Source organism: Anas acuta, chromosome 15 (assembly GCF_963932015.1).
Source record: "Anas acuta chromosome 15, bAnaAcu1.1, whole genome shotgun sequence".
NCBI lineage: Eukaryota > Metazoa > Chordata > Aves > Anseriformes > Anatidae > Anas > Anas acuta.
In genome coordinates, this window is record NC_088993.1 from 10,298,689 (window position 1) to 10,322,036 (window position 23,348).

The 23,348-nt window shown below is 43.9% G+C and overlaps 1 long non-coding RNA gene across 2 annotated transcripts in view; it reads left to right on the plus strand.

Annotated features, from left to right (window-relative positions):
• LOC137864671 (uncharacterized) overlaps positions 1–23,348 on the plus strand; it is a 95,033-nt gene that overhangs the window by 62,261 nt on the left and 9,424 nt on the right. The gene's annotated exons all lie outside the window — the stretch shown is intronic.

A 23,348-nucleotide genomic window follows, 5' to 3' on the forward strand; every position in this document is an offset into this window, starting at 1 on the left:
TATGAAAATAGCTGTTTAACAATAATTATCATGCTTTGATCTATTTATGCTATGGAATACCATAGAATATCTGAAGTCCATCATTAAAACTGGGCATGATGCAGGCATGGTGCTGCTAGCAGGCGGCTCCTGCTTTCTCAGAAGTAGTGTGAAACTCCATGTCGTGGTTCCGCTGATACTGTGCTGATGTTAAGGCTCATGCAGAAGCTGCTTAGAGCAGTAACTCAGAACATCTTCAGTATCTTTACATTAGAGTTGGATCACAAAGATCCCATTGTGAATGGTTCTGAGTGCCTGTAATATTCATTGACTTCATTTAGGGCTACCTTTCTTATTTTTTTGGTTCCTTCCCAATAGGAACTGGGTCTGTGCTCAGCATATAGTCAAGTTTCTATCAGAAAATTCATAGTCCCTGTCTTGAATGGCTTCTCTGGCTGTTTTTCAGCATGGATGAAGCTCTTGAATTTAAAAATATTAACAAGCACATAGTAATTACATTTTCAGATGTTTCTATGTGAATCAGCACTAATCTCTGAAAATAAAATTCGAATTTCATAGAAAATTGAGTCTGATCATTCACCACATCTATATTCCTTCACAAACAGAGTCAGACTTCAGTAGATGAGGTGTAACACTAACCAAGTCTACTTAATTAAATGTGCTGTGAATACATGTAAATTGTTTATGGAAAGCATAGAAATCTTCTGGTGCCAACTTAAAAAAAAAGCTAAATTGTTTCAAGCCCTTGGAAAACTTGTTGGAGAAAAGAAACATAGGAAATAGTCTAAAATAATTCACTATATTTTGGGGCCAAATTCTGTTGTCCACAATGCTCTGTCTTATTTGTTACACATTCCAGATCACCACAGTATCATTAACTGTGAAGAGTTGTGATCAAGGGCCCAGGTAGTCTTACTTAATTTCAAGTCCAAATGGAACAAAAAAAGCTATACCAGCTCCCACAGCACTCTGCAGTCAAAATGCTCAGTGCTGTGTTAGTGCAGTTTGGAGGTTTCCTGTGTTTTTTGTATGTTTGTTTTTAATGGGGACCATTTAAAAAATTGGGGTTCTGTCTGGGTTGACCAATGTGTGGCTAACTGAAATGCAGACTTTATGAAATACTTAGTCATGGAAAATGTAGCACTTGGCACCTCTTCCTAACAAAATGACAGTCAGATAAAACAGGCAGAAAGGGTTTGTGCTATACTTGTAAATAAAAGCAGAAATGCAGTGGGAATGAAACGAACTTGTGAAAGTAGACCCTCTTAAAAATAGTCATCTAGGTGTCAAAAAAAAATTAAGAGCTGCTGTTCTTCTGATGGACTTATGTGCCATTTACTCTGGAAGTGAAAAACGAACAAGCAGGACTGTCTGGAGAAAACAGGCTGGTAAATGTGCTCACTGAAATCTAAGGCTTCTGTATTAAAAGTAACTAGTTTTATTAAAGGTAGTGAGGAATGAGCAATTGGCAGGTGAGACTTTTGGCAGGGGGCAGAAAGGGGAATATGAAATTGGATTTGGAAGCATCACAATGCCTGAGCATCGTGTAACCCTTCAAACTAACCTCTGAGCTTAAAAAACTTCTGTAATAACTGGTGTTACTGAAATGATGCAAGTATGAAATGTTTAGTATTTCACAGGAACTCTACCAGTTTACTTACTAAGGAATTTGCTCTAAAAACTTCCTAAAGAAAAGCCTCTTAGAGTTGTTCAGTAAACTTGCTGTATTCATTACAGGTTAAAGACTTAATTTGTTTCTGATACAAAATTAAAAGCCAGAGCTCACCCAGCAAAGAAAGATTCGATCAGTCGGTGGAGACATAGTCTTAAAGTTCGTAATTCAAAACAATATAAGTAGGGCTGGGGACAGGAAAGCCACTTACCATAATGGCATGGACTCTGCTGCAGGTTACAATCAGAGGAGAGGGTATAAAGCTGTGCAGGTGTTAGTAGGCTGTTGAACTGAAGAGCAGCCATGAGCCAGAGTGCATGCTGACTTCTTGGTTTGGTCTCATTGGTACTAGACACAGCAAAAGTACAGGCAATGTCATCTCCCCCTTAGTCTGGGGTTGGCTGATGTCCTGCAGAATGGCAGTTAATATCCTGCTGTTATCAGCGGAGTTTGCATTAGGTGCTGAAATAGAAATGCAGGGTTTTGTTTTTTCAAGTTTAAAACTGTCCCCGATTTCCCTGAAATAAGTGTACACCTTAAACTAAAGGCTTAGGATAAAATCATAAAGGGATAAAAAAGACAAAAATAACGTCCTGACCTCCCTCCCCACTTTCAGTTTCTCCCAGTGGTGTCTGGAGTGATGCTGTATGTGGCAAACGTGTCTGGAAGAAAGGGCATGCTAGCTGCGTCCAGAAGCATGGAGGTATTGGTATGTGAGGAAAATGTGCCATGGAGCTTGCAGTGCTGGAGGTGAGATGAGCTCGCACTGTGTGTGCCCTGTCGGGGCTATGCCACACTTTCTTTGTGGGTGTAATACAGACTTACAGAGTTGTTCAGGTTGGAAAAGACCTCCAAGATCATTTAGTCCAACCTTTAACCTAGTACTTAATTCCACTACTAAACCATGCTATGAAGTTCTATATCTACATGTTTCTTGAAGACCTCCAGGGATGGTGACTCAGCCAGTTCCCTGGGCAGCCTTTTCCAGTGCTGCACAACCCTTTCAGGAAAGAAATTTCTCCTAATATCCAACCTAAACCTCTCCTGGCACAACTTGAGGCCATTTATTTTCGTCATATCACTTGGATATGAAGCTTGCTGTGTAGTTGGCAATGTGGCAAAACAGCTGTCACCTGCAAGAATCTGTCAGTCCTAAATACCAGAATATCATTTTGAATTGCTTTTTGTGATTGCCCTGTTGTTGCGTTGAACAGATGTGCAGATTAAAACTACTGAAAAGTCTCTTAAATAAGGTCAAAAAATGCATGACCAAAGAAGTATGCACTGGAACAATCTTGAAAGCTTGACAAGATTAATTCTGAGCCTAATTCTTGACTTACATAGAGAGGAGGAGTTCCATTTACTTCAGTGGGACCCAGTTTTCACTTGGACAGACCAGAGCTGTTTTCATGTAGCTTTGCCCTGAACCTTTCAGCAGCACATCCGTGGGTGTTTTTACAGCTAGTGGTTCAGCAGAGCCCTGCTCGGGGTAGCAGAGCTGTGCTGGCAATCCTGGCTCTGCACATTCGAGCAGGATCAGGTCTTTGTCTTCATGGAAAAGTTGCTTGCTTGAAGCTTTGGGGTGGAATTTCCATTGCTCTGAAAAAATAGTTTATTCTTGAAGTGGAGAAGGAGGTGGTTAGTGAAGCATTCCCAGCAGTGAGTAGGATTGGTTATTAGGACTAATTTCTGCCTCTGCTCTGCATGGACATGCATTGCAGGGCCGTGGTGACTGGAGTAAGTCAGCTGTGTTACATCAGATCATCCAGCTGCTTGGAGAGAGGGGAAGAAGATTTTATATATTGAGTTTCAATATATGTTTGCAGCATTGCACATTTTATAATGCTCTCCTTCCTCTAAACACTGATATTTATCCTCTGCATGGGAAAATTACCACACAATCTGTTATAACTCTATACATCTTTAAAGTGTCGTAGTGCAATATCTCAGGGTATAATACTGTCTTTTTCTTAAACACCCTTTGCTGTCCAAAACAGACAAGTTAGCATCTTGACAAAGAGAAGCTTTGGGGTTTAGCTTTTACAAACTCACTGCCTGACACCTCGTATGAAGTTGTTAATCTCTTAGGTCATAAAGCAAAGACTGAGGTGCAAAATGGCTTCTGGGTGGCTGTTGTATAATGACATCTTAGTTCAGGGATTTGTTCTCAGCTCAGTGTTCAAGGCTTGAGTGTGATTCCTCAGATATGGAAAATGTTCCATGTTTCCCCCTTAAGACCAGTGAAAGGGAATTTAAATATGAAAGAGGATGAGTTGGCTGTCTGCTTGTCCCATTCACAGTTGTGTTATTTTGCAAGTATGTTTTTTTCTAATTTTCTATTTCTCCCTGAAATCTACAGAATGAAAATACATGACCTATTGCATTTGCCTACTGTGCTCTGTAAACAGTGGTGGGAGGCAGAGTAGATATGACCTTTTCAGGCTGCTAAATAACTCTGTATGTTGCACTATCCTGAAAACTTAAAAATGCTCCATAATGTGAAGATCACAGCTCATTCATGTCTCTAATGAGAGTGGGAGGTTTTCTGTCTTACTGTAGTTGTTTTTGGCCCTCAGCCTGCAAGCTGGGTTGCAGCATGTGGCTGACACACGAGGCAGCAGCCTGTGAGGAAAAGGCAGAGTTCTCCCAGTAGGTCTTGGCCCTTTGACAAATTCACCGGACTCCTCCTTCAGGTCACACCATGCCGTATTTGCCTTCGTGGGCTTCCCTCAGTTTGAGTGGGCTACAGCTGTGTCTCTGCCTGGGGCACCCAGCATGCTTCTGAGCACAGTGTCAGAGTCTGTTAGCTTCTTCCATGTGGAAGTGGTCTTCAGGATCAATGCCTGTTAGCTTGACTTTGTGGAGCCCTGCTAATGGTCCTCCTCGCACCCGTTTTCTGAGCCTGTTGGGCTCTGGTTTCAATGTCCCCAGCATGTGTCCAGAGGCTACCTGGGCAGTTCCAGAGTTGTAAATCTGCCAACAATGTATGGACAAGGTATGCTTTCATCTTCAGTGGTCTGGAATTTTCTTTGCATTCAGCACCATGAATAGAGGGGTTTGAAAAGGAAAGGGTGAGAACGAATGTGCTTTTAGTGACCCATTGCCAGGATCTGCTGTGGGTCTGGCTCAGGCATCAAACTTTTCCTCTACTGACCAGGAGCCATTTCAGTGCAGGAGGTGGTGCTGTCCTGAGTTCAGAATCAGTTCCTTTCCCTTCCCAGTCGTTCTTATCACTTAAAATTTTGCATGAATGCCATGTGCTGTCAGTGCCCAGACTAAGCAAAAAACCTCTTGTGGCGAGCTCTGGATCAGCAGGAGTAGTAGTTCCATGTCTAAGGAGACATCTGAATTTCTGGTTACCTTCCAGAGCATTTCTGCAAATGGCTGGTACTCAGCTTCAGAGCACATAAAAAATTTAAAGAATCACTAAACGCTAAGTAAAAAAAAATACAATGGAGTTCTCTGCACTCAGTGAAATTATTGAAGCAATAAAGAATAATGCTTTTGCAGATGAGGCTCCAGACCAAGCAATGCAGAAGCAAATCAATAATGTCATACTTCTTGCCAGAATCAAAATACTCGTGGAAATAGCTGTGGAGTGAAAAGGGAGAAGGTTTGTTTCAATCAATCATTCTTGTTGTATAATGCAATATCACAGACCAAACTAGCTTGCTTGCTGGGGACTTTGAGCTTGAAAAGCATTTAATCAAAAATGTTGAGGTATTGTTTATCCTGAAGGCTTGTTATAAAGGGAGCATGTGATGGATGCAGGGGAGGCAGAGTGAACCAGCAAGGTTGCATCGGGTCCTGGGCTTTTTCCTTGTGTGGCCTCATGCAGAAGGAAGATTCCTAAAGCTGCAAGCCTGCTGCTTTGTTCAGAGCATCTCAATGCATGTTCAGCCGTGACTGCGGTGGAAGAGTGGGAGAAATGTCCAGTTTGGGTGCTCTAACTGGGAGGAGCTTGTTTGGTATCTTTATGTCGGTAATACCACATTGCACTGGAGTGCAGCTATGACTGGTCCCCAGCTGCTACAGGTACACAGAGTTAGGTACTCCTCTACTTGCATAATTTGCAGTTAAAGCAGTAGAATGTGCTTAGAGTGGAGCAAGTTCTAATGAGGCTAAATGACCTGCTCAGGAAACTTGTAGTGGCACTGGGAACTGAATACAAATCTCCTGAATCCCAGTCCCATACTTTTATAGACAAGCTGGCCTTCTAATTGAACCAGAAAAGTTTTGACGGCTATCTTGCAGTTCTCCTGAAGGTCATCTAAAGGCTTGAAGCATTTTAGTTTTTGGAACAGAAGCTGTGTTCTCCATTCATTCCGAGTAATAGTGGAAGGAACTAGAATTATAAATTGAGATTCAGTTCTTCCTTTGGCTTCTGAATGAAAAAAAAAATGTATAAAATGAGATCCATCTTCTGATTACTCAGAACAGGATTTTCAACCTCTCATAAGGCAGGTCAAACAATGCCCAGAAAGTTTTCCCTCCTTTCCTTAGGCCATTAGAGAATTAAATTGATTGCATCATTTTCAGCATCATTTCACAACAGTCAATAGTCCATCTTCCAAATTGTATCAGTGCTTCATACCAGAATACCCATCTGGGAAAAGGAGCAGCTGCCCCTTACTGATACACAAGGCATTTAAAATTCTCCTACAGAAAATTATTCAAACAAAACAGTAAAATGGCAGTAATTTTCCAGCTCTGTTCTCCTGCAAATAGATTCTTCTGTAAGAATGAAATTATTTGCTGTTCTTTTCTTCTTCCCCCATCAAGTAGTCTAAATTCACCATTATGTAGAGATGTTTAGATCAAAGGAGAATACACATAGTAATTCTGCTGTAATAGTCATAGGCGCTAAATGAATAAAGTAAAGTCAAGAAGTCAACATCAGGGCTGGGAGGAATCAATTTCGACAATGTACTCAGTTGCAACACTGTGCCTTGTTACCTGGAGGCTTATTTACTGGTAGGTAGGGGAAGGACTTTTAGCCTGGCTGGTGTGAGCCTTGGGAATGAAGCAGGAAAGGCAGCAGGAGCTGGAACATAGTTTCACACTTCTGGAGGGTTTTTTCCCTCCCAAGCTACAGTACATTTTTCATAACTGCTTCATGAAAAATACTTTGTCCCTGGCTGACTCCTTTACGGATGATCCTCTTCCTCTGTAAATTACAGCGGTGTAAAAGAGCTACTTGTAGTCTCATCAAGATTGCCCTGTAAATATATTCTGCATCAGTAACAGGATGCAGCCATGGTCCAGAGCAAAAGTTAACTTTAACCTTCCTGCTCTTGATTCCCAAAAATAAAAAACAAGCAGTAAGGGTGTATGTTTTCACTGTTGGATCACACCTGGGAGGAGAACAGCTGTCCACAGACTTGCACCAAACAAAGCTGCAGTCTTCCTTCCAGCTCCCACCCGTAGGAAGCCACTGCTGGTGCTGTCTCTGAGTTTAAAAGGCAGAGAAAGCATTTTGTCACATGCAGCAACAGTTATCACTTATTGGCTCAGTAGTGTTGCCCAGAGGCCAGCAAAGATTGGACATCATACTCTCAGATCAAGTCATTTCTGATTTATTTTTTTGCAGAGGCCTGGAGTACTTAGAATATCAAGAGTGGGTTGAAAGCAGTGAGACAGAGAGATAACTTCGTGCTGGCCTGACCTTTCAGTGTTAAGGGAACAAGCCTGCATCTGGACTGCAGGGCTTTTCAGCTGCTCAGCCAAACTTCTCTTCTCCAACCCCAGAGGTTTTGCTGCAGCACTTGGTGCAGACAGCTCAGGGTGAGCCCCTTCTACTGAGAGCTCTCTGCATGCTTATGGTTTGAGGAACCCCTAAGCTAGGAAACTTCCTTTCCCAGCAGATCTACAGTGTTTTCCAGAGCACTGCAAAAGCAAGATATTTGCTCACCTCTGGCTCAAGCTGGAGATAACCCCAATGGTAAGGTGAGCTGCTAGCAATCATTAAGGCTTAATTTCAGGCCCAGCTCCATGCTAATGCAGTTATTTGGCTTCTGGCTTTGGCCTGTGGGTGATAGCTACTAGTTCAGACATCACCGCAGTGTACTTGGTTTGGTTTGTAGATACACCGTAAGCATAACAGAGCTCAAGATATACTGATGCAACACTCCTGCTGGCGAGGTAGAACCTGGAAATATGCAGTGGTGTCAGTGTTACCTAACCTGTATCCTACCTGAAGATGCATACCCTTAGACAGCAGAGTAACATTCCCTCCTGTGACTGCAGTCCATAAGTGAAGTCCTCACGCCACAAAAACTTCTGGGTAAGCTGACAGAAATCCTCCTGCCAGACCATCTGACTGCAGGCACCACATTATTTTGATCCAGACCACTGTTAACAGGCTGGTAACAGAAAACCCCCTGTGGGATTGAGAGTTGAATAAGAAAAAGTGCAATCTTGATTTAAAAAGGTCTTGAGAGTGCATTAACCTGCCAAATGAGGAGGTCTCCATCCCACTGTGAACATAAACATGCTCTTAATGAGAGCACAGGAACTGTCAGGGACCAGTTTAAGTGAAAACAGCTACTTCTCCAAGCACCATAGGATTGCTGTTTGAGGTGATACAGGAAGGGGAGAGGAGTCCTCCGTTTATCTAAGAATGAGAGCTGTTTCTGGTCAGGTTGGTTGTAACAGTTCAATCCACATAATTTCAGACTTTTGGGGAGTTAATACAGAGCCAGGAAACCTATCTTCAGTGTGTAAAGAGGTAGGTACAGAGCTACTAGTGACCTTATCTGCCTACAGCTACTCCAGTTGTGCCCTCTCATTTTCCCAGAGGCACATCTAGGTTCATGTAAGAGATGTGCCTCTGTGTTATCTGACTGAGACAAATCTGTCATTCCAAATTTTCTCTCCCCTCAGATCGGAGGATGTGTTGCTCTCTCAGGAAAAGGCAGACTATTTTTCCTGCATAATTTGACTGGAGCTGACAGTGGCCATTCCCTGGCTGTATTACCCATTTACCAGCAAGTGGAGTATATCAAAGGCCAGTAGGGAAAACAAGAGGTTAAACAGAAATGTCCTCTTCCAGAACCCACAGAAGCCTGATGTATAACATGCCTGGGAAAATACCGTGTGCCTCTGCTAACTGAGCTTCTCCGAGTATGTGATGATGTTAATGGGGCTCTTGCTTCTTCAGATACTGCTCCAAAGACCTTCAGAGACCTTCAGCACAGGCTTTGCTCCACAGCTGAAAGCAGCTGAGCAGGCTAACAAAATACATGGGGGAGGGTGGGCAGAGGGGGTATTTGCTGTTTTGTTCAAGGGTCAGCTTGGAGAGCAGAAGCATTTGCTTCTAGAAAACCTGGAGATCACAGCTGTGTTCATTGTCAGAGAATGAAAGGATTAGTTCAGTCCTTTATTGTTCTCCATCCCACAAGTACAAAGTAGTATATGGCTTCAGGTTTGGAAGCCCTGTTTGACCTGCCCCAGGTCAGTTCCAGAGGCAGGAGCTGCTTGAATTGGAGCAGCACAGCTGTATCTGTAGGCTTCTGTTTGTGACCAGCAGCCTGCTGCATGTCTTGCTGGGCAGTGCTGGTGGTGGACTGATTCAGTGAGCTTCCTGTTCCTAGCCTGGTATTTCTCCCTTGAAAGTGATCTGGGCTCTTTTCTGTGCACTGCAGAGCTCTGGTTGCAGGGGAGACTGGAAAGAAATTGGAAGTGCAAATGACTGCAGTTGTGACGTGGCATCTGCAAAAACTGCTGTGACCTCAGCGAGGGTCTTCATGGCCCACCAGGCTCAGCATGGCTCTCCTCCAAAAAACAGCAAGAGATTGTCACGCTCAGCTTCCCTTGGAAGCAGGGAGGGGAGGGATTACACCCTGTGTCACTGGCAGCTATATCATGCCCCTCAGAAGGTGAACGATTTGCATCTCCTTGCTGTTATTATCGGTCTTTACTTTAGCATTTTAAGTACCATTATTTCTTCCAAAATGCATTTGTATTGACCAGCAGAGACATCAGCCATCAGCAAACCTAGATATTCAAGTATAATTTCTTGCATTTTGTTCCTATACTCGAAATGACACTTCCCTCTAATAGCACTCCCACAGTCTCTTTCAGAAATTATAACTGCTGTAGACTGCATGCCCCAGGAGGTGATCTCTGTAAATTGGCAGCTTTGCCTCTCTGTAAATCTTCTGCCAACTTGTGGAGTTCATGTGGTTCATCCTTTAGGCTAACAGCTTCTTTATATTTAAGCACACACATACGCTCACCCTCGGTGAGTTTCTCATCTCAACTCAGAAAAGCATTTCTTGCTGTTTCATTACCCCCTGAAATGAAAGCGGGTGCTCCCTTTTATGCTATAGGCACTTCGTTTGGACAGCCGCTGTGTTTGAACCTGTGGTAACCAGTGGGGAGAAGGGTTCTGGTTTGGGTCTTTGCTGTGCTTATGCTGAGCTCCTTAGGAACAGCAGTTAGTGTAAATGACAGCTGGTGTGAGGAACTAATACTCCCAGTGTTACATCTGTTAAATACGGGAGATACATTGTACTTGAACTATGCTGTGCTGTAAGAACATCGTTTAGCTTGTCTGTGCATCCCACACCCTGTATCATTCATCTGAAAACCTGTACCAACCAAAAGGGCAAAGCTTAATGCTGTTTGTACTGTTACCATCAGTAAAAGCTCTTAATTAGTCACAGACCAGTTATGCTCCTTACTTTTAATACAATTCATCCATGGCTATGTATTGCTCTCCCATTTGGAGTGAGTTCTGGCAAGGCAATACTGACTGCACCACACCACGTATACCTGACATACTCGTGGCAAAAGTAAGCAGTGCTTGATTTTGCACTACTAAACATCTTGTTTCAGAAAAGGACAGCTACTTCAGGAATACGACTTTTATAAGTTCTTTTGAAACATGATGGATTTATGGATCCACTGCAAGATTCAGTAGCGTGAATTTATGCTAAAGATGTCGTCCTAAACACTGATTTGAACTTCCTCGTAATTTGCTCAGCTGCTCTGGCAGACGCTTTACCCTTTGCTGTCATGTAGTGGCTGCTTTAGCTCTTGTCCCCAGCTGAAGTCACAAGGGCTGTGGAGAGCTCAGGCTAGAACTGAAGCCAGGAGTTGGGAGCAGCACATGATGGAAAACACTTGCTTTCCCAGCCCTGGGAGGCTTGGTCCCCCTGCTGCCCTGGCTACACCTCCCACCCAGGTCCTTCATCACAGCTCGCTGTTCCCTTCCTCTGCCACAGTCTGGAAGCAGTCGCTGTCTCTTCCTGCTGTTGTGTTGAAGCAAGGAGGGAAACTATGTAGAAAGTGAAGGAACGGCTGTAAGCAGACATGGTAAAGTTCATCCTGGGTGTAAAACCTTCAAAATGATCAGCCCTGGGGACAGGCCAGTCAGAGAACGAAGAATAAATTGTTGGTTGGAAAGCACAGCTCTTGTTCTGATCGCGTAATTCTCTATGTAATTTTTATGCTGACAGTTGCACAGATTGTTCTCTGACATGGCCGCTTCCGCTTGTACCCTGAAGTTTGGGGTTGTTTGGGAAAGTGATTGCCTGGGATTTCTCTGCCTGGGATATGGTTGGCCACCTGGCCAAGCTAGAAGGCACCTGGTGAAGGGGATAAAGATGAAATGCCTGTACTATCAGTACTCAGATGATCTATTCCTCAAAGCAGTAGCCATAAGTTTGTTGAAATAGGCTTGGCTCCTGTGGTCAAAACTTCATTTATGTAGCTGGTGATCTCTGTAAAATCTCTTTTGACTTTGCTGTCACTAAGTTGGTGGTGTGGTAATCCTGGCCTGCATACCAGCAGGCAGAAGGAGAATTGGGTGCCTGTTGTGTGTGATCCATTATTCATGTGCTGACCAGATTGACCATCTTGATGCATGTGCTGCTCACAGTGATTGCTCTTTCAGGGATATCTCCCCGTGGTTGTTGTGGTGGCAGGACCCTATAGCTCGCACTGCTGTGGGTTCTCTTGTCTCAAGACACTAGAAGTATTTTCAGAAGATGTCATGGGACATGCTGAAAAGCTATTTGCTGAAATGGCATAGGGAAAGGACATGGGGAACTATTGGATCCACAACTTTTTTAGCAGACCAACTGATGGGATAAATAAGTCATTAAAAATATGAAAAAATTATAAACAGGACATGAGCAATTCTGATGGGGAGTCACATAGTCTGTTACGCAGAGTCTTGGACCTTTCTACTACAAAATGCTTGACAGCAACCATCCTGGCACACTTTCCTCGTAGGTTCTGCTTACGTGATCCAAGTTAATGTATGTATTCTAGCTCCCCGAGTGAAATAAGCTTTAGAGGGGGTATCCTTTTGGTGTAGGTTTGTACCTCTGCCTTTGGTATAGCTGGCTAGAGATTAAATATTTTTGGTGTGCTCTTAACCTGCATGACTATGCAACACAAGTGAGGAAGTGTGGGCCATATCTTATTTTGATGCAAAGGTTATCTCAGATAGGTAGCAGTACAGGACTTTGTAATTATCTTTAATTAGAAACACTGATAATTATCTATTGCAAAGTGGATAATTACAGTACTTCTAACTAAAACTGACTTGGTGACTTCTAGAATGAGAATGAGGGCTGTTCTTCTCGTCCTGTAACATGGGTTTTACCTGTCATTCAAGACGAGGGGATGTACTGATCTCACAGCTGTGCTCAGTCTGTTTCCTGACAATGTGAACACTGATGGATTCAGGGAAAAATAACCCAGCACAGTCTGGTGTAACATATCACTGGTGCATACTGCACAGTTTTAACAGAAAACCTATGATCAAAAAAATTTCAGGGAATTGTTTTTTTTATCCTATTGGCAGCTTTCACTTTAGGTTCAGCTGGAATGTTCTCCACTGTCTGGCAGTCTGGGTTTTGATTAAAACTGCACTAAAACTGTTACCCTAAAACACAGCCTTGTAAATCACACAAATAATTCCATGCTGGAGTCTGAAGGCTCTTCTCAGAATATAGTAGTGCAGAGTGCCTTGCACTGATAGCTGGTCCTCTGTGCGTGAGATATCTTAGAGATGCAATCACTGTGTATTTAGGACTGGATGGAGGAGCAGTCAGCTGCAGAACATCTCTCCTCTTGTAAAACTTGTACTCTTGTTCTTAATGCATGCATCTCGTCTTTTATCAAGCCCCATGTATTTTGTTCTCCAAGTTGGGAAACAACTAGCATTTAGTCAGTGGTTTGCTCTCCCACCAGTCCTGGGGTAGCTCTTCATTTCACACATCCCTGTTGCATTTCCTGGATGCACTCCACCCTTCCCTCTGTATTTTCTTTTTTTATGACACTAAAAGAACCTGGGGAAGGAGGAGGAATACAACATGATGAAGATGTGTCACTTATCTGCCGTGCTTGAGTATGAGGTTGAAAAGTAATATCAGCAGAATGAGTAACTTAAATAGAACACAAGTCTTCATGTTGTCCTCTGAAAGAGACATGCTGAGAATCCATGAGATTGAAAGAGTGTCAGAAGTTTTACTCAAATTCATTCTCTTCTGTAAGTGAATGTATTGATAGTATCGAACTTTGAGAAATGCTGGATTCTTCTAAAGAAGACACTTGTGTCTTGCTCTGAAGCCTTATCCTACTCCTAATGCTACATTCAGTCTGCTAAATATAGATAATTTTCTGATATTCAGACATGAAGAGAAGGTAATTAGTGGTGTTTGTGTACAAAGAAAGCTGATTTGTACAGGGAAAACACAAACTCTCTCTTCCTCATTTCTGTGATGGAGAACAACTGTAAAACTGTAACATACCCTTTTTCTGCCCTTCTAAGGAGAAAGTTAGCTTCTTTAGTCAAAAATGGACTCAGAAATGTGAAACGTTGATCCAACACAACTTGAGCAACTCTTAATTGAGTGCGTTTAGCAGCAAGTCATGTTCGTGAGCAAATGGCAATCAGAATTTGAATTAGGACAATAGAATCATAGAATCATAGAATATCCTGAGTTGGAAGGGACCCTTAAGGATCATCAAGTGCAACTCTTGACACCGCACAGGTCTACCCAAAAGTTCAGACCATGTGACTAAGTGCACAGTCCAATCTCTTCTTAAATTCAGACAGGCTCGGTGCAGTGACCACTTCCCTGGGGAGCCTGTTCCAGTGTGCAACCACCCTCTCTGTGAAGAACCCCCTCCTGATGTCAAGCCTAAATTTCCCCTGCCTCAGCTTAACCCCGTTCCCGCGGGTCCTGTCACTGGTGTTAATGGAGAAAAGGTCTCCTGCCTCTCGACACCCCCTTACGAGGAAGTTGTAGACTGCGATGAGGTCTCCCCTCAGCCTCCTCTTCTCCAGGCTGAACAGGCCCAGTGCCCTCAGCTGTTCCTCGTACGTCTTCCCCTCCAGGCCTTTCACCATCTTCGTAGCCCTCCTCTGGACACTCTCCAACAGTTTCATGTCCTTTTTATACTGTGGTGCCCAGAACTGCACACAGTACTCGAGGTGAGGCCTCACCAGCGCAGAGTAGAGCGGGACAATCACCTCCCTTGACCTACTAGCGATGCCGTGCTTGATGCACCCCAGGACACGGTTGGCCCTCCTGGCTGCCAGGGCACACTGCTGGCTCATATTCAACTTGCTGTCTACCACGACCCCCAGATCCCTCTCTTCTAGGCTGCTCTCCAGCGTCTCATCGCCCAGTCTGTACGTGCAGCCAGGGTTTCCCCGTCCCAGGTGCAGGACCCGGCACTTGCTCTTATTGAACTTCATGCGGTTGGTGATCGCCCAGCTCTCCAACCTATCCAGATCCCTCTGCAAGGCCTTTCCACCCTCATTCGAGTCCACAGCTCCTCCAAGTTTGGTGTCATCGGCAAACTTGCTCAAAATACCTTCTATTCCTACATCCAGATCGTTTATAAAAATATTGAAAAGTACCGGCCCTAAAATGGAGCCTTGAGGGACCCCACTGGTGACCGCCCTCCAGCCTGACGCAGTCCCATTTACCATAACCCTTTGGGCCCTGCCCGTTAGCCAATTGCTCACCCATCGTATGATGTTTTTATTTAGCTGTATGGTGGACATTTTGTCCAGTAGGATCCTATGGGAAACCGTGTCAAAAGCCTTGCTGAAGTCCAAAAAAATCACATCAGCTGGTTTCCCTTGGTCCACCATACGGGTGATCTTATCATAAAAGGAAATCAGGTTAGTTAGGCAGGACCTGCCCTTCACAAACCCATGCTGGCTGGGACCAATGACTGCTTTGTCCCCCAGGTACGCCTCAATAAGTTTGAGAACCATCTTCTCCATGATTTTACCAGGCACTGACGTGAGACTGACAGGCCTGTAATTGCTAGGGTCTTCTTTCTGACCCTTCTTGAAAATCGGCACAACATTTGCTAGTTTCCAGTCTACCGGGACCTCTCCAGATTCCCAGGATCGTTGAAAAATAATAGAGAGAGGTTCCGCGATGACGTCCGCCAGCTCTTTCAGCACCCGGGGATGAATCCCATCCGGACCCATGGACTTGTAGGGATCCAGGTGGAGTAGCAAATCCCGCACACATTCAGGGTCAGTTGGGAGTTTGTCATCCCCACCGTCCCGGTCCTCCAGCTCAGGGCACCCTGGGTCCCGAAGCCCATCATCGGCATTGAAGACAGAGGCAAAGAAGGCGTTAAGCGTCTCTGCTTTGCCTATGTCATTGTCTGTGAGGAGACCTTCCCTATCAAGGCTCTATGTATTCTTTAGTTCTCCTTTTTCCATTCACATATCTAAAAAAACCCTTTTTATTTTCTCTCACAGACACAGCCAGCTTCAACTCTAGGTGTGTTTTAGCCACACGAATTTTCTTCCTACAAACACGAACAGCATCCCTGTATTCTTTCCATGACACCTGGCCCTCCTTCCAGTAGCGAAACACTCTCTGTTTCCGTCTAATCTCCATTAGAATGTTCCTGGTCAGCCACGCCGGCCTCCTGCCCCACCGGCCTGACTTGCGATATTTAGGAATTGCCTGATCTTGTGCTTCTAGGAGGCATCGCTTAAAGAATGACCAGCACTGGTGGACATCGAGGCCTTCAAGAACAGTTTCCCAGGGGACCTTGCTGACTAGTTCCCTGAGCAGCCTGAAGTCCGCTTTCCCCATATCTAGGGATGAGGTTTTGGTGGCACTTTTCCTTCTGTCACCGTAAATTTTGAACTCAACCACTTCATGGTCGCTATGACCGAGGTGGCCACCTATCACCACATCTCCCACCAGACCCTCTCTGTTTTCTAGCAGCAGGTCTAGGAGGGCACCTTTCCTAGTTGGCTCCGTTAGCACCTGCACCAAGAAGTTACCGTCTAGATGCTTCATGAACCTCCCGGACTTGCTCGTGTCAGCCGTGTGGCACTCCCAGTTAATGTCTGGCAAGTTGAAGTCCCCCATAAGGACAAGGGGAGTTAATCTCGAGGCCTCTCTTAGTTCTGTAAAGAATAAGTTATCGGCGCTATCGTCCTGGCCAGGCAGTCTGTAATAGACTCCCACAACGACATCCCCTTTATTCGTTCGTCCCTTGATCCTTACCCAGAGGCTCTCAACTTTGCCATCGCCGACCTGAAGTTCCACACAGTCCAGCCCCTGCTTCACATACATCGCCACCCCACCACCTCGCCTACCCTGCCTGTCCCTCCTGAAGAGCCTGTAACCATCTATCGCAACACCCCAGTCACAGGACTCATCCCACCAGGTTTCGCTTATGCCGATGATGTCGTAGTTGCGGGACTGGGCCAGTACTTCTAGCTCATCCATGTTATTCCTCATACTGCGTGCGTTCGTGTAGAAATACCAAGTCAAATTAACTAAAAATAATGATCTGGTCTTCAACATGTATTAATCAGCTTAGCTTCATCAGTTGAAGAGCATGTCTGACCTGTTGCTGTAGTCATCAAAGCTCTCCTACAACAGGAATGTAAAAATCAACAAATCGATAAGATGGAGAAGAACCATCAGCTGGAAATTCTGCTGCTCCTGAAAGCTCCAAAAAGTCCAGAGACGTTTCCCACGTGTAGCACATCTTCATGTGTTCAGTTGTTTTACATTTGTAGAATTAGGCATTTTAATACCATTCAGGAAGACACTACTGAAAGATTTTTGAACCCTTTTTTTTTCTTTTTTTTTTTTTTGTTTGTTTCAGAAATATTTTTCTTTTGTCTCAGTGTTTTAGTTTAAGAAAAAAAAATGTACTTAGTGCACAGCTGATCTTTCCAGCAGTGCTAGAGCTTGGTGTTACATATGGATGTGAATGATCTGGTAGATCTTTATTGAACACTTCTGTTATGCAAATACAGGGGTGGGATCCTTAGGGTCCTCACAGGGGCTGCCCAGTAGGTCTCTTCCCTTCCCGTCACCACAGAGGAACAAGATCTTGCAGTTTACCAGCAGGTGGCATTAATGGAGCAGTCAGATGTGCTTTGGGCATTGCTAATGAGGAAACTAGATGCACTGGCTTCCTGGGAAGTTAGACTTACTCTTGTGTCCTTTTTACTTGCCAGTTCACACACTTATGCACTGCCTGGTTAGCTTTTCTGACACTTCCAAATCTTGTGCTGAATGACTGGCTTAAATTTGTATTGTTTACCACTCAGTGATTTTTTTTTTTTGTTCCCGAAGTCATACGGCCTCATTTCTCATCTGTCTGTATGACTGAAATGTTGTCAATACTAGCTTGAATACGTTACTAGGAGCCAGGTTATAAAAGAGTAAATGGATTTGGAAAAGTCCTTTGAGTGATTCCAGTAAGAATTAATATTTGCATGCAAAGATTTGATCATTCAAAAACAAAAACCTCAGTGGCTGTCAGCTGAAAGAAGAGACTTCAGGTCACAAAATGAAATGAATTTCAAAAATGAAGACATTAGTTTATCCAGATGGATTTTCTTTTCACATATCACAAACTACCATTCACTTTCAGCAATGACTACCCAACAAAAAGACATCTTCCCCACCCAGTATGAAGTCCCCTGGTTGCTGAGGAGCATATCCTTCACATTTCCACCCCGATGTGCCCTCTGAGGAAATGTTCTGATGAATTCTTATGTCAGCCAGAATCTTAGTTCAAGGGTTTCTTCTGAGCAAATAAACAGATGGATTTACAGCAAAGCACGTCAATCAAATGTGGACTAGAGTGTCCAAGTCTCTTCCTTCACTGAGCCTTAATAAAGGATTACAGGGGAAATTATTAAGGACTAGAAAAAGTAGCATAAAGGCATTTAGTTAATGTGACTGGGAAGGTTGTTAAATCCCACCCTTAGCTCTTACAAAGGCTGTAGTCGCCACACATAAAACCAAGTATTCTGAGAGGCACTTGCTGCTGTACAGCCTGGGTAAAACAGCAATACAGATTGTTGCAATGTGATCAGAGTCCTCCATGCAGCTGTGGTTGCCTTGGTCCACTGAAGTCAAGGAATTTTCACTTCACCTTCAGCAGAGCTTTTTTTTCCCCTTAAACTTGCAAAAGGCATCTGAGCAAGAAAGACACACAGGTTCAAACTCAGTGCTGAAGTAAGTGGTAGTGCACAGAACTTGCAGTGCAAAATACAGAGATGGACTTAAGAGGACATGGGTTAAGGAGCCAAGCCTCTTTTTGCCTCAGTTAAGTAAGGAAAAGAGCCACAACCAGCTACCTCAACTGGAAGTGAAATCCCCATCTCTGGTGAGAAGCCTGGGCTCCTGGCTGTGAATGCTGGGGCCGTGGGACTGCTGCACTTAGTCCAGTGGTGGTTAGGCAGTCCTGCAGGGAGAAATCCTACCTTCACAGCTAGAGCCTGCTCCAACTCTATAAAGAAGGCAGCTCAGCTTGTGAACCGGGAGTTCTGCCTCTGAAGAGGAGAAATAATCAGCACCTGCTCAAAAACAAGGCCAGGGAAAGGAAAATTAGGTAGAAGCCCCATATTGTTGCGGTCTGTTAAATACATGCTTTGAAAAGCTCATGCTTGAGCGGTGATGTTTGCACATGTGCGTACCATAGCCTCTAATTACAGTTCTGCCTATGTTGTACTTGGCAAGTAGATGGCATTTGTTCGAGGGGGCTCTTACCGGCTGTGCCAGTGAAAGTGCTTTTCAATAAGATTCCAATTAAACACTTTATTAATATTTATTATTCACTGGCTGCAGCTATTGGTAACATGTATTTGCCCAGGAGAGCTGAAATGAAATGCAGCAAGGTTTGACTTGCTGGGGAGGTGGAGAAAATGATGCTTTAGTTGCTTGTTCTCTGCATGGTGGGTAAGCGCTGATGCACAAATGCAGCCATGTGAAGCACAGGGTCCCAGTTCAGTAAATCCCTCAGCCTTGGCATAGCTGCTGCCCATCACCTGTGGGTCAGGAGCCTGTGCCCCCTTGTCCTGCCAGGAGTGGGCAGCAGGGCTGGCGTGGTGCTAGCCCTGCTAATGTTTCACGTAGAGCAAATACTTTCCAAGGTGAACCTGGGAGCTGAGGGCACGGCAGGGAGGTGTGTCCATCTGGATCCAATAGTGTGCCATGTGAAACAGCCGACTCTCCGAGATTAATGAAACAGCAGAATTTTGCCTGGCCTTTGTCACACTAGTCCCCAAACGTAGTGAACCTAGAGTGAAATGTGAGCAGTGAAATCCACCTGGAAACCCCCAGAATTGGACCCAAACTTGTGTGGATGATCTGAAGACTGTATAGCTCTGTGGGTGCACAGAAGCAGTGGTGTGACCAGAAGCCCAGGGCACAGATGGATTTAAAGTGTTTCCAAAATTCGGCATTTAAATGAATGCTAGCTCCTTCCTTCTTATCACAGCTGATGATAGCCAACCATGGTTTTCAGATGTGAGCTGAACTAGTGATTTCCATTAGCTACGCTCCACTTGGGTTAACACAATAAAATTTTTAGTAAAGAATGAATTGTCCACTTTTGTTAATATTCCTGTATAAAGGCATTATACTCTTGGAGCTGTCTCCCCTCTTTGTTATCAGAAGTAAGCGTGAGAGAAAGGCAAGGCAGAGTTAAAGGCTTCCTAACACGAAGCTTGGCAATCCAACTCTTTGAATTAAATGTCTGAGATTCTGGATTTAGCCCTTCCTTTTGGCTATCCCATCAGTCGTCAAGGGTATAGCAGGTACATTTCTACCAAAACCAACCTTCTGAACAGACAGTGCAATTGTGCATTTGGATTAATCTCTTCTAATGTACAGTGGTTCTGTTTCTGTTGGTATGCTGATGCCAGCTGAGAGTAATTCCAGGAGACTTAAGCTAGGATGAAGCTGTAGTAGAGACGAAAAGACTTATTGCAGTTCTCTTTAGGACTGATTGTTTTCACTGTGCATCTGAGTGTTTATGGATGATTGTCATTCTGAATCATGTTTTTCTTCCTTAGGATTTGAGAAGAGAACTTAATGAGATGAATTGCCAATCTGCAAGGTGTTCAAAACTTGTATTTTAGGGCTGAATAGGTGGCCATTTAGTGTTAAAAAAAAAAAAAAAAGAAAAAAGAAAAAAAAGTGAACATTTCTTGGGGAAAGTTCACATTGAACCCCCTTTAAAAAATATTAATCTTTGCTATGCTTCACACTGTTTTTGAATGCTTTTATATCACACTGCTTTTGAATGCTTCTATAAATAAGATTCCTAGCTGAGAGTTTTGTTTCCACGGCTCCAAACCATCTTGGTGCTACAGATTAAATGAGCTCCATAGATGGTGCACATTGATATCTCTTTACTTAGTCCTGTCAGTTCTAATTGATAGGGCTTATTTATGTGCATGGGGAAATTTCTCAAATGATTAAAAACCAGTGATATTTGTGTGCTCACTGATACTCATTTACAGGAACAAATTTGATTAATAAACATTGATTTTTTTTTCATGGATTTAAATAATTTTTAGAATGTCTGAGCACAGTTACGATGAAATGCTCTCCTGCTTAGTCTAAAGTAAAATAGCGTTTAACTTAGTAAAGCTTGAGAAAGTGATTCAGTTTTAAATTTCTGGGACTCAACTCTGCTTGTGCCAGTTGAGGAGCCACCATAGAGACAGCTGCAAGTTTTGTTTATTAAACTGGCAGAGGTTGGCATTGTAGGGGAAGTGAGTTAGTGGATCAGCTGAATCTGGTTTAAATTTTGGTTCCAGTAAAATCTTTTGGAGCTGACTTGGGTCAGAGGGAAAAGGACCAGGCAAGGCCATGTGTGGGCACTGAGGGCACATCCTGTTGTGGTCCAGGGCCGGAGGAACCCAGCCCAGCTGGGAATGAGACAGACGTCACACCGCAGGAGGACCGTGTCTGGCAGGCAGTCTTTTACCAGATGCTCCATCAAGTAGATTTGTACCTCTTTCCATGCACCAGGGCATGGCAGGTGAGTCCGCACTTGGCCCCTTGTCTTTATACAACATCTGAGAGTGGCTGGAATAGAAATGAGACCATCATCTGCCGAGATGGCACATGTTTTCATTAATATGTAATCGTGCACCTTGTAATAGGATAGATAGCAGCTTCTGGATTGAGCCTCACATACAGTGAGTAGGAGCAGTGAAAATTAATTTTTTTTCATTATCTTGAATGGTAAACCAATCTGCCGGATAGACTGGTGCTGAACATTGCTTGCTGTGTTTTTCTGTGGAGAAACTAATTAAAAGATTATAGCTTCTGTGTTTAATAGTTGTTCAAAATAGATTGGTGATGCTGCTTGCCATTCAAATTTCATCATGCTGAGAGCAGAAAAGGGAAGGCACACTGACACTTCCTCTTCTGGATTCAGTTTGTCTCATTCACTCTCTAATCTGATCTCCCAGGATATCAGGTAAGGGCTTCTGTTCGTTAGCAAATGCCCAGTGTTGAATGAAGCCCCATGTCCAGCAGTGAGCACGTTTACTTTATGCAGGGCCCTACTGGCAGTGTCCTAGAGAACTTGTTTGAGGTGCAGAGGAGAACTGACTTCTTCACTTGTGTGTAATTAAAACAGCTTTGGCATACTTAGTGCTAGAACTGTTTGTGTCATGTTTGATTTTGTAAATCAAAGTCCTCTCTACAATGGTGCTGAGAAGCACCTGGTGTTAACTGCATCCCACGCTGCCCGGCTGGGATGGGAGCTGCCACCGATGGCAAAGAGGCTGGTATCTTCTGAACCAGCACCCCGGTATCTGGGATCCTGTGGTTTCTTGTTGCTGCTAAGCGAGACTTCGATTTGACCTGCGCTGTATTGCAGTTCTATCAGAAACTTGTTCTGTCCTTAAAGCATGAGAATTAAATGGTACTTGGCAACTTTGAGGAAGAATTTTGCTTTAAATAATAGCTCAGCTGTGGTTCACAATTAGAAGCGAAGGAGTGGGCTGCATTTCTCAGATCTGCTCTCATGACTTAAGCTGCAGTTTCCAGTTTTAGATATTGCTATCTTTAGTGGCTTTTGAAATGTAAGAAATGAAAACATTTTGCCAAAGAATTTGGGGCAAAAAGTAAATTTGAATATTTGAATCTTCAAAAATATCTTCGTGAAGTTTAGGGAAGTAGAGCATGCACACACTGTGAATTTTCCTGTGCTTGCAGTTTGCCACGTAACCAGCTGGCTGGGTGATGGGACTGACTTCAGGAAGGGACTGGGACAGTGCAAGGACCTTGAATGCCCTGATGTGCTTCCAGTGGAGAAGCTTAGATGGGTGAGCCTCTATTCTGAAGTGCAGGGGGTGGTTAAAGTACCAAGGGACATTGCCAGGCATGGTGACCATTTGTGGTCTCCTGCTGTATAGGCTGGGTGAGGTCTTGGCCATGCTGAAATTATGGGGAGTCTGAATGGCTTTGCTGCCAGGAATCTGCTTTGCCTTCTCGGCTGTGGGGAGTGACACTTGTCCCAATGGTTTGGGGGGTGTCCTGAGGGGTTCTAATGGTGTATATACTGATGCTGTTGGGTTCCTTTCTGCACGAGCAGCCCCAGGGTCTGTTTAGCTTGCATTCTTCATTGGTCTTTCAAGAAAAAGGGTACAGATACAGACTATCTGAAATAATTGTACAGAGAAGGAGCAGGTATTTGACCAATTTTACAAATAACCTGTCTGTTTATCATTTGCCTGAAACAGTTTTGTTATCTGTACAGTACTAGATAACAGCTTGAGATTTACTCAAGTCTGAAACTTCATGGCTGAGGGAAACTTAGGTATAGGAGCCTGCAGCAGCCACACAGGTGGGCACCAGGGCACCACCACCTGGAGCTGGGAGAGGCTCCCTTTTGACCTTGAGGTGATGTTGCTGTGACAGAGGAGGGAGCTGCAGCTTGCAGAAACACCAGTGTGTGGAGCCCATCTGACCCTCTGGTGATGTTTGCCTATTTCAGGTACTCTTAAAACTGCTCAATAAAGTAGGTCCAAGTGGGTCCAGCTACAAAACCAAGGCAGATCCTCTTAGGAATGGTGATCTTGCATCGAACATGCTTCTACAAGTGGCAGATTAAGAGGATTTAATTGCAGTCCCAATGAAGATTAGCTCCAGCAGAGATTAAAGTGTGCCTGGGAAGCGTTGACATAAACTGTTTTACTTTCTGTCTCCTTGTTATTAACACTTCATCACTGAAGGCCAACTAACAGCCACATGAGGTGAAAGCATTGCATGTTGAGTGCTATTTGTTTGCAAGAGCTGTGAAGTAAAGAGAAGTTGATATTTCATCTTAAATCTGTAAGTGTGGGTATTTAATTACACATTGCAGCCTGGCTGGCAAACAAACCATCTGTTCTGAACTACGC